At 43.7% G+C, this 12658-nt stretch overlaps 1 protein-coding gene across 1 annotated transcript in view; it reads right to left on the bottom strand.

The window, feature by feature from the left end:
• Nucleotides 1-3656, bottom strand: part of LOC127630670 (prickle-like protein 2) — a 108354-nt gene extending 104698 nt beyond the window's left edge. Inside the window, exon 1 of the mRNA XM_052108312.1 lies at nt 3505-3656. The gene's annotated coding sequence lies outside the window, so the exon portion shown is untranslated. The remainder of the gene's footprint in view (nt 1-3504) is intronic.
• Between the last annotated feature and the right edge of the window lie 9002 nt (nt 3657-12658).

Raw genomic sequence — 12658 nt, 5'->3', positions numbered from 1 at the left:
AGTCCTATCAATGATGTGGGTCAGACAGTGTATCTGCGTCATAGACCGGCTGGTCGAAACAAGATACAGGATGCTTGGGCTCCTACTGTGTACAGGGTAATAGAGGTACAAGGTACTATATACACTGTTGAACCTTTGGAAGGTGGTCCTAGTAAGAGAGTTCACCGAGTTCTAAATCTCTGTCTGAGCAGGAGGAAGTTGAATGTGGTTTTGGAAGAGGTCACATATCCTCGTGTGGAATCGCACAGGACTATTGAGAGTGAACAAACAGTTGATGCAAATTTAGCTGTTGCACCTGATTTGGTTATGGATAATGGGGAACAACAGCTTTTGAACTAGATAGGAGCTGCCTCCTGGTTTACCCTGAGTTGGTAAAACAGGACATTAGGAGACCAATACCTGCACAAAGAAGAACGACCAGATCTAATGTTGGTATGCACTCTAACCCATTTAATGAACCAAGATTGGTTTGTAATTCTGTGTCGCTCAGTCCTGAGGTTTTCTCCCATGTTTTGACAAGTCTGGGTAGTGTGTTCTTCAGAGAAGCGGTGAAAGAAGTAAGAAGCATGTGTTGAATCATTGAGGACAATGATTTATAACAAGGGAGAATGTAGCCAAGTGGTTTAAAAAGCCTTTTTTTTGTATCACACTAAAATTTGGTGTGGCCCCTTTAAGAAATCCTCATTCTGTGTGGTGAGATTTCTCTCTGGCAAGCTGTGCACATGTGTGAGAGAGGAGTAGTGCACACTGTGAGAAAGAAATATATGTTGAAGCTACTGTGAGATCTTCGAGTTAGAACGTGGTAAATATCATCTTTTTGGCTAAATATACATTTTGTATTGTAAAGATACAATATTTAGTTCATGTGTTAGTCTAAAATAAGAAGTTGATTAGATGCACGAAGTTCGCGTGTGTAATGAGTGGACCGCGTGGTGAAGCTAAGTTAGGTATGTGAAATGTAGGAATAATTCATATAAAGTAATGTTTGTTCAATGTATCATGCATTTCTATGTTAACGCTTTGGCTTACTAAAAGTGTTCAGTTAAAGTGCTTGAGTGAGTTAAAAATGTATGTATGTGAGAGCTTATATGTGTAAAGTAAAGCTAAAGATGGCTAAGCTAATATGGGTTTATATTTCTTTCCCTACAGTACCGCCACTCCCTATAAACAGACTACGTAGTCTGCGTAGGGCACCAACTCATTGGGGGGGCACCAACTTACCCTAGGAGGACACCAGAAAGTCCACCGGCTGCCCTTACGCGCACGTTATATGTTATTCAAGGACCTGAAAGCAGTTGCGGAACACAGATTACCGCTTCGCACTCATATTATGTGAACACCCACACGCCCCAGGTTAGAAGATCGCTTCACGCTGGAACTCTGCATAGGGCATCAATTTGGCCAGCTGTTTCCCTATGTGCTCGTATAGCCATTGCCATATTTCGTAGATAGGATGTTATTTTATTTCTCTGTGGTTTTTTGTAACTGGTTTCCTAATTCTATTTATAATTTATTTTGGATTGTATAGGGAATTAAGAGGTATTGTTATTCAGGTTATTTATTATTTCTTTTTCCAAGTTTTATTTTTGTAACATTTCAATAAAGATACACCAGTATTTTGTTTAATGTACCAAATGTTTTAATTAGAGCTTCCATAGACCGCTGATTTTTCTTTAAAACAGCAGTCAGAAAATTAATCCCAAGAAAAAGAGAGTGATATTTGATGTATGTTTAGTCACACACCCTCGGCCACACATGTATTTTGTTACTCCCCAGCCCTGCATATCCTACTAAAAGTTAATTCGGCTTGCCATAATGAGCTGACTTTTATATTCACTTAAATTAACAGTCATGCAGCTATCTTAGATAAATTGTGTGTGTGTGTGTGTGTGTGTGTGTGTGTGTGTGTGTGTGTGTGTGTGTGTGTGTGAGAGAGAGAGAGATCTGTGATTATTATATGTAAAAAGGAACACAACTGCATATTAACTTAATCATTTAATAATTCTTTAATGATTACCATAATATACAAATCGTCACATGGATGTTTCACTAGAACATGATTGACACCTTCAGTCTGTTCAGTGCAACATCAAATGCATCAAACAGAAGAGTTATGCAATAACCTGTTTCATCCAATCACTCTCCACCAAAACACACGGTGTCGGATATGTCTGTCCAGTGTGTGTGTGTATGTGTGAGTGTGTGTGTCTGAGGTCATATATGAACATGTACAGAAGATCGAAGCCTTGACAACAGCAGACGAGCAGATCTGCCCCTCCGGTTGGAGATATGAATGCGTGAGGATATGAGGAGGAGGAGGAGGAGGAGGAGGAGGAGGAGAGAGAGCTAAAATAACATCAGCTCTGTTAACACTCATCTCTCACAGCATCACACACACAAACACATTCTGCGCTCGCACAGGCTGAACAATCTCTTGCTACCCACGCTATTACTGAGCAGAGAAGGCTTTAACACACACACACACACACACACACACACACACACACACACACACACACACACACACACACACATCTCAGAGCTCAAAGGCAAAGACGTGCACACAAACTGCACATATTGCGTAACATGCAAACACACCTGACTAGAATGTGCACACACCCTGATCAAAATGTATGTTTGTAGTTTAAAATATACACTTCTCACTAAAACACAGTGCATATTTACTGCACACACACACTGATCAAATGTGATAACCCACGGCAACTAAACAAACCGCACATATACATTATACATTTAGAGCATTTTGAAGTGCGCCACAATTGAAATATGCAGAGGAACACACACACACACACACAAAATTTTATATTATTGTGGGGACTCTCCATAGACTTCATGCATTTTATAGATTTTATACAGATCTAACAATAATTTCTACCCCTAACCCTACCCTAAACCTAACCCTCACAGAAACCTTTTTGCATTTAAAAATTTTATATAATCGTTTAGTATGTTTAATAAGCCATTTCCCTCGCGGGGACTGCTGACTGGGCCCCACAAGGTAGGTTTTCTCTGGTTTTACTATCCTTAGTATAAACATGTAATCAAACACACGCACATTCACACGCACACACACACACACACAATTACATAAATAATAATAAACTTTCTGCAGAATTCTACGTAGTCAAATTATAACAACCAGTTGCATGTTGCACTCAAACAAGCACAATGATTACTTGTACCATGTTAAATAATGACTTGTAGTTGTTTTATAATGATGTACTCATATGACATATCTTATATATGATATTTTACATTGTAATATACAATGCACTTTTATACATAAAATCTGATTTATATAATATGCAAGTATAATATTTTATTTACTATATATACAACAATACTGAAACCATCATGAACGTTCCTTGTTTTCTATTAATATACTCTAATTATAGGCTAATATTTTTTCCATGCACATATTAATACAGACACTACTTTAAATCAAGTATCTGCACCATCAGATAGACAGTTTTTTATATGTACCTTGATTTCTGTCTTCCCAGTCAGTCTATTTCTCCACTTTTCTTGCTTGTTGGTCTCTTGTCTGTATGTTGCAGATGTGGTGGTTGTGTAAATAGTGAGATTTTGTAGCAATCTTCCTTTGTCTTAGATAGGGATTGAAATCTCTGTCTTGTATTCTGGTGTGTTATTATGATATTGTGGAGTGCAGCGTGCTGTTACTGTAGAGGGAGCACTCCCCCTACCTTACAAAAGCCTGTAGGAGTGAGTCATCAGCTTTGGACCAATCAGACGCTGAGTGACTGATTCTAATTAGAATCACAAGGAGGCTTGCTGAGCAAGAGAAGAGGTGGACGCATCATCAATCTTCAAAAGACAGCAAGATGGTCACTAATACGGCACTAATAAGAGAGGTATAAAAGAGAAGTAGGCACTCACTTACTACAAAGAGGGGAGCCAATGAGAGTATTTTTGTATTTAAGTTGTATTTTGGTTGTTTTTGTTATGTCAAAATACCACTCATGTCAAAACATATTAACCCATTTGTGAGTCACAAGCAATTGCAGGGTACATTTCCCATAAGCATTGTTAGCCAACTATGGTTTCAAGTTTTATTGCTATAAACATAGTTCAATATAGGGCTGTCACTGTCAATTATTTTGGTAAACTGCAAAAAATACGTCAATGCAAAATATGCGCGTCGATTCGTCAGACCCAAAACAAAGATGGCGGCGCCCGAGAGTAGTAGCAACACGAGTGGCTCCTCAGACTATCAGAAGTGCAAGGCACTCGTTCCTCTAAAGTATGGGAATTATTTTACATTAAAGGAAACAATTCCGTGATATGTCGTCTTTGCAAAATGGAGATGGCCTTCCATTCTAGCACCACGGCAATGCACCAGTATTCTTAAAGGGTAACTAAACCCCTGCTCAGAGTCTGACTCCACCCACTAGCAATATTTTAAAAATGCTCTAAAAGTGGGCAGACCACAGCGGGGATAGAGGGGACGAACCGAGGGCGGGGCTGAGCAGGGGGGGGGGGCGTGCACCTGAGACCCGTAGTGACAGATTAATTGACAGCTGCTGTCAGACTCTAAAATGGAGAGTGACTGGAGTGACGCAAGTAGCTTTGCCACGGAGCGGTCTTCATCATGTACAAAACCATATACCTCCAAATAAAACTATACAGGTAGTCAATACCGTAATACAATGTATAAGGGTGCAATACGTTTAACACTCCCGCATCGCGAACGCACGTTTGTCAGCCCCAGAGGATTAACTTTAGCCTAACCATAACTTGTGATTAAAATATATATGATCACTCACCTCAAGACGCCGCTGAGGTGGTGGAGTCCATGCAGGAGGAGCAGCGTTTGGCACTGCGTCGCTTTTCAGCGCGAGCTGTTTGGAGAAGCCCATTTCCACCTCCATTGCGTTGGAGAAGCAATCCCCTGTAAAATGTTGTTTGCACACTCCTCCAGCTCTAGGCGGGAACTCGCGGTCTTCCAGAACAAGGACGTGCAACCCCTGGTGCCTAATTTCCAAGTCTATATGGAAAGCAATACAGTCCAGCAGTGCTGTTGCAACCAGCAACATTACACCTACCTACCATCCTGACCACTGTACTAAATACAGGTAATCTACGCTAACTTGAAGCTATCCTAACTGACGCAATACTATGCTACTAACTAACTATGCTTCTAACAATACTACACTAACAAATATGCTAATTAACTACCTAGGCTACATTAAATAATCTAAATAACTATATAAATGCTATGCTAAATAGATGCTAAAATACTCTATCCTGATCGTTTTCAATACTCGCAATTCCAACTCCTGACTCGCTACAGTGGTTTTGACGAAACGAGATGGTTTTTATACTGCCATGGGCGTGGTAGCTCGTACCAAGGGCGTGGTGAGCTGGAACCTGCTTACGTCAGCTGTCACCGCTTATGTCACGAAGTACCGCAAACAGCCAATAGGAAAATTCAACTGCAGTAGCCACCGTTCAACCTGAAGAGGGCAGCACTCAGACGTTTTTACGCCATATATTGTAGAATTAAAACACTTTATACACAAATGTCAAAAAAATTACTTGAATCAATGACCAGTACTAATAAAGCCCCATTCTTACAGATCATTAACTAAAAAAAGTTGGTTTAGGGTTTAGTTACCCTTTAAGTTGAAAGGAAAGTGTCATAGTGTAAGTTGTTATTTGCATGTGAATGAAGATGCTTTTTTTTCAGTATGTTCAACATAAATGTTGAATTCTGAATGTTTATTTTCATTATTTATTTTTTGTTGGAAAAGCACTTTCTGTATTAGCTTAAAGCCCCCAAGTTTACAATAGTTACTGTATTCTTTCAATAGCTCTAAGAAAGGGTGGCTGGGTGACCTTTGTATTTTTTTATTGAATGCTAGACATCAGAATGCATTATTTTGCTCTTGTACACTTTTACTTGAATTTTATTTTGGAGTTTAAGAAAAAGGTGAGTGGCAGAGTGTATTACTACTATATGTTGTTGTTATTTTTATGTGAATGAAGAATTAAAAGATGCACTTTTTTTCAGTAAGCTAGGACTATGTGTTTTCAACATAAATGTTCAATTCTGTTGGTTCAGGAAGGACGCCATGACAGGCTGCTGGCTCCTACTGTTAATTTTTATTTATTTTTTGTTGGAAAAGCACTTCTGTATTAGCTTAAAGCCCTCAAGTTTACATTGGTTACTACATTCTTTCAATTGCTCTAAACAAGTACTTTGGGTGACCTTTTAATTTTTTTATTGAATGCTAGACATCAAGTTGTTATTTTAATCTGAAAGAAGAATTACAAGATGCACTTTTTTCAGTAAGCTAGGCCTATGTGTTTTCAAGGCTTCAAGGTTTTATTGAATGCTAACTCTGACTAAGAATGCATTACTTTGCACTTGTATAGTCTTTTATTTTGGAATTTTAAGAGCAATAAACATATATTGCAATGTTAAGGAATTAATATTTTTTTCATTGAGATATGTAAATCAACATGTATAAATTGCTATTAGTCAATTAATGGGGAGATAATCGAATCGAAATCGAATCGGACTGGAAAAATGAATCGTTAGATTAATCGATGCATCGAAAAATTAATCGCTAGCTTAATCGTTTAAAAAATAATTGTTTATCCCAGCCCTAGTGGCAATGTGTTTCTCTGTCCTTTTCTGTATATAGCAGCCCCTTTGACAAATCGCGGCACTGTTTCATGGCCGGCCCACCGGAAAAAAGTCATGGTTCTCCTTATGACCAGTCCTACTATGTCTTCCACGTTATTATCGATTTGGAAATTTTGTAATCAAGGGATTTTTTTAATCAATTAATCAAGTAATCATGACAGCCATAATTCTGTCTCTCTTGAGAGCCTCAGTTACCTCTGAGCTTTGAGAAAAGGCCAATGAGAATCGGCTAACAGGATTTGCATGCTCCTCCCCCCGGACATACGGGTATTAAAGGAGGGAATCGTGCATCTGTTTAGTCAGATTTTTTCTTCGGAACCGAGCTGTTGTGTGTCCAGCGAGCTGGTGTTCCACTCACCTCTGCAGAGCTTATGCATATGAGACTGCTACAGCATTGGCTTCTTACTCCCGAGATGGAGATGAATTGGCCATATTGTGTGTTTTTCACCCCTCTCTGCTATCAACTACTCAACCCCTGGGTAGACCTCTGCTTTCTGCGGACAGGAGTTCCCCTGCCGCAAGTGTCCTCCCACGGGATGGAGGTCGACCCGGATGGTGATGGAGGCGATTTTGCTTCTGTCCGGGTCCAAGATGAGACCGGCTCGCCCCACGGCCAGTCTGATGTCTCCTTCAGACCCCCTGGGAAAACCCACATTTTTAATAAAAGAGTAATTTCCTCATTCCTTGGGTCACCTAGCCGGTGCACACACTTAGCATTCTCATGGCAGCCTGGCACAGATACAGTCAAAGAATAAGACACGACTCTGCCTCCCGACGCAACACAACCTGCTCCCCACTGCTGCAAAGCCCCACCAGGTACGTCAAACGTGATTGTCCCCTTAGTGCCCCTCACACGGTACTTAGACGCTACTTGGCTGGCCAAGACCATCTGACTCGGCTATGCAATCCAGGTGTCCACCCTGTGGCCGGAAATTGCAACCCTGTTACACAAGGGCGCGATAGAGCCTGTCCCTCCAGCTGAAATGAAGAAGGGTTTTTACAGCTCTTACTTCATCATACCTAAGAAAGGCGGTAGGTTGCGGCCAATCTTGGACCTGCGAGTTCACAACTGGGCCTTACACAGACTCCTAACAGACTTATCCTAACATGCGTTCGTCGTCAAGATTGGTTCGCAGCGGTAGACCTGACGGATGCGTGCCTCCACGTCTCAATCTTGCCCCGACACAGACCCTTCCTACGGTTCGTGTTCGAGGGCCAGGCATACCAGTACAAGGTCCTCCCCTTCGGCTTTTCCCTGTCCCCTCGTGTCTTCACAAAGGTTGCAGAGGCAGCCCTTGCCCCACTAAAGTAAGTGGCCATCCACATACTCAATTACCTCGATGACTGGCTGGTTTAGACTCAGTCTCTATGACAGCATGCCTCACGAACAAGCACGCACAGTCAGTGCTCAGGTGCCTCGTTCTCTTCGAGCCCGGCACAGCAGTTACGCAAGTACGCATTTCCTCCAGTGAGCCTTCTTGCACTGGTGTTGTGCAAGATCAGGGAGGATGAGGAACAAGTCATCTTAGTGGCTCCTTACTGGCCCACTCAGGCTTGGTTCTCGGATCTCACACTCCTCATGACAGCACCTTCCTGGCAAATTCCCCTGAGGAAGGACCTTCTTTCCCAGGGACGGGGCACCCTCTGGCATCCGCACCCAGACGTCTGGAACCTCCACGTCTGGCCCCTGGATGGGACGTGGAAGATCTGAGTGACGTACCACCTACAGTCGTAGACAAGATCAACCAAGTCAGAGCTCCATACACAAGGCAACTTTATGCCCTGAAGTGGCGCTTGTTCGCGAATTGGTGTTCTTCCCGATCTGAAGACCCGCAGAGATGCGCAGTTCAGTCAGTGCTTTCATTCCTGCAAGAGAGGTTGGAGGGAAGGCTGTCCCCCTCCACCTTGAAGGTGTATGTAGCTGCTATCGCGGCCCACCACGACGCAGTTATCAGCAAGTTCTTGGGCAAGCATAACTTGATTATCAGGTTCCTTAGAGGCGCCCAGAGGCTGAATCCTCCCCGGCCAAGCCTGTTCCACTCCTGGCATCTCTCAGTGGTCCTCTCGGGCCTTCAGAGACCCCCCTTCGAGCCGCTTGACTCAGTTGAGCTCAAGGCCCTCTCCTTGAAGACAGACCTCCTGATAGTGCTAGCTTCCATTAAGAGGGTTGGGGACCTGCTAGCATTCTCTGTCAGCGACATTTGCCTGGAGTTTGGTCCGGGCTACGTGCCCAAGGTTACTACGATCCCTTTCAGGGATCAGGTTGTGAACCTGCAAGCGCTGCCCCAGGAGGAGGCAGACCCAGCCTTCTCGTTTCTGTGTCCGGTACGTGCTTTGCATATCTATTTGGACCGCACGCAGAGCTTTAGATGTTATGAGCAGCTCTTTGTCTGCTTTGGTGGACGGTGGAAAGGGAACGCCATCTCCAAACAGAGGTTAGCTAACTGGGACGTTGACACTATCTCTCTAGTCTACAAGACCCAGGCCTTGCCCGCCCCCTTGCAGGTTCGATTACACTCGACGAGAAGTGTGGCATCCTCGTGGACACTGGCCAATGGCACCTCCCTAGCAGACATCTGCAGAGCAGCGGGCTGGGCAACACCCAATACCTTTGCGAGATTCTAAAATCTCAGGGTTGAGTCGGTCTCGGCCTGTTTTGTCAGGTCCGAGCCGTTAGAACTCGGTAATACGGAACAGCCGACCAGGTGTTCCGCTTGCACCTACGCCCTTCACCAAGTTGATCCAGTGAGCTTTCTCTCCCAGGTTAGCCACTAAGATTTTGCTTCCTGGACGTTCCTCCTCCCTAGATTTCTGGCCTGCGAATTCAGCAGAGGAATTTGCGAACAGACCCACGACGAGCCGCATGTGTGTCGCATGTGTTTCTGTACTGGGGAAGGGCTCCACAGGCTTAATTCCCTTTTTAGACAACTCCCTGTGATGTATTCTCTGCGGTACGGTCCCCCTGCCGGCGGACCCACGTCTCCCTTGGGTAGACTCACTGACCCCGGTCGCTGTGTTTGTAGAGCTCCTCTCTCATCAGGTAGGACCTACCACTGCTTGACAACCCATGGGTGTATTGGCCACATATCACCTCCCCCTAGTCTGAAAGAATAGGATCGGGGAACACCACCTTCCCCGATGCATTTCATAGAGTTAAGATGCGAACGTAGCGCTTTACATGCGAGAGACATAGAGAGAGAAAAGGCCGCAGCTGGCTGGCCTGCTCCCATTATGGTCATGTAGCGCCTGTTCCCCCCTTAGGGGTGCTGGGAACCTAAGATCTGTATATGACACCTTTTTCTTGGGGCGTTGGTGAGGGTTACATGCAGCCGATACAGTTGCTTCTCGCATGCAGCAGCCTGTTTGCACCTGTGTCAGCAGTTCACGTAACACAGTCTAGTGCATGTCGCTTTTGAACGGTACCCCTTGTGTCACTACATTCGACACAATGTTGAGTGAGTGGCAGAAGGGGAACGTCACGGTTACTGTTGTAACCTCCGTTCCCTGAGGGAGGGAACAAGATGTTGTGTCCCAGTGTAACAGGTGTAAATATGTTCTGTGATTTATATATGTTTCATGTATAGAATTTTCATTTGTTTGCCTGATGTGTCTGGTTGTATGTGTATGCATTATCCCCTTTAATTTTCTGTCTGCAATGTAACAGTCATTTTAATTTCCTTTTTCTGGCTCCTCCTCTTCCCTTTTGGCATGTGCCTGCATGGGAGATATTGTGGAGGGTGAGCACACGTTTCTCAGACTATTTTTGTATTTCTTTCTCTCATCAGAAAGTAAATGTTGAGGTGATTCTCCCATCGCTGCCTGGTGTTCAATTATTTCCACGGAAAAAAATAAATCAATGCAGACTACACCGGTCACAATTGGATTGCGTGACGTCTCGCCTGGTTGTCTCATGGTTCTCTCCATAATTCCATAATTGCTGCTCCACTGGGTCCAGTGGCGGGTCCAGTGGCTAGCAATGTGCAGCCTATTCCATCTCGCCAGTCTCAGCACGCTAGTGAAACCATTAATGCGCCCAAGCTGGAGATGATAGTGCAGCAAGATGCAACACCTCCACCATTTTTCAGGGGTGACAAGAATGATTAATTTACCTTGCATGAGTGGGAAGATATGATGTGCAGTTATCTGAATAGGATGAAATGCAAATCGCAATCTGATGTCTCTGGTCTTATTATGAGCAGATTGTCTGGCAAAGCAAGAGATGTGGTCAAAGTGTCATTACGCAGCCGCCCTGAGCTGACGGCCACAGAACTGCCCAGTACAGTGTTTGACATACTGAAACGCAATTTTAGTGAACTGGTGTACTCAAACATGCCCATGGCTGATTTTTTTAATTATGTCCCAAGAGTAGATGAGAGTCCGATGGATTAATGGATACGACTTAACAAGGCGATAGATGTCGCTGATGAGTGCTTGCGTAGGCGTAATAGGAGTGCTGAAGCCCAGACCCCGGTCTTGCCATGTCTTTTCAGTTTAAGCCAGCAGAGAAGTGGAGTGCTGCTGAGGTCCAGGAGTGGTTAGATAGTCATCAGAGGGATCTAAAGAGAGTCTCTTTGAGAATGCAGCACTCAACGTCTGTGTCAGTTTGCAGTCAGAGCACTGTCACGGTAAGCCCAGAGTCTGTATCCAATTCTCCTCAGCCACCTGTTTCTGTGCCAGTCCAGTCACCGCCCACCACGAGTCACCTTAATCCAAACGCAATAGTGTTCTCTCCAGAGGCCGGTATTCAAAATATGGTTGGCATGATGGATAAGGTCCTGTTATTGTGTACCGCTTCACTAAGTTCACCCAATAGGGTTCATGGAGGTAAAACCACAGACTTTAGGACTGGCCCTGTCTCAGCATGTAGGGTCTGTAGATCAAGAGAGCATACTACGTACACACATTCTATACGTCAGAGGCTGTGTCGTAACCGTCTCAGTCCAGGTCACTTTAAGATTGATTGTACAAAAGCAGCATGCCCTGATGCTCGCTCAGACAATGTTCAGTTAAACTGAAGAGCCCATATGGTGAGAAAGGTAGCATTGAAAACACCCTCATAGAAGAGACTGATGTGCAAACCATTTTCGTAAACAGTTGCAAAAAATGACCAGAAAACAAAACTGTGCTATTTGTTGGTTCTCAGAGAATTGATGGGGCAAGTGAGTTGTTTTATGCTCCTGTGACTGTTGGTGACCTCTGCACATTGAAGGGATTATTGGATTTTGGTAGTATGTCCTGCACACTTAGTAGTGAGGGTGAGTCCAACCTGAAAGCTGAAGGCCTTCTTCCACATTCTCAAGCAATCCCAAGTAATTTAGTGCTAGTTGGTTGTGGTGGCCTTACAGTTCAACCAAAGTGTACATATGACCTGAAAATCAAAGTCTATGGACTAGTGGTGCCTGGTCAGAGGGATGAGTTTATAATTGGAAGTAATGTGATTAAATGTGTTTTGCAGAAGATGAAGTCTACTGATGAGTATTAGGATCTTGTCTCCTGCAAAAACAGTAATCCTGAGTGTGAGCAATTCCTGGAACTTCTGAGCTGTACCTCGAGATGGCCTGGCCCACTACAGCCTGATAAAATAGGTACAGTCAAGCTCTGTCAAGCAGTCACTCTAGTTCCTAGGCATGAGTATCTTCTTTGGGGAAAATTACCATCTAACACCCATATTTCCCAAGGAGCAGTGCAATCATTGAGCCAACCACTGCTCGTTCAGCACCTAAAAACATACTTGTTGGTAGGGTGGTAACACCATTTTGGGGGGACCAATGGGTGCCAATAAAGGTACATAATCCTAATCTGACGCCAGTGACACTTCGCCGTAACACTAAACTAGCTGATGTTTCAGCTTTTCTAGCAATGGAAGACATTGCTGTCCAACAGGGTTTGTTTAGGACCCACTGTGATATTCCTGATTCTAATTCAACTAAGTCGGTACCCTGTTCTGATACTGCATAATTGTTACGT

Source organism: Xyrauchen texanus, chromosome 37 (assembly GCF_025860055.1).
Source record: "Xyrauchen texanus isolate HMW12.3.18 chromosome 37, RBS_HiC_50CHRs, whole genome shotgun sequence".
NCBI lineage: Eukaryota > Metazoa > Chordata > Actinopteri > Cypriniformes > Catostomidae > Xyrauchen > Xyrauchen texanus.
Note: the sequence above shows the minus strand (reverse complement) of the source record. Positions and strands in the feature narration are given on the sequence as shown.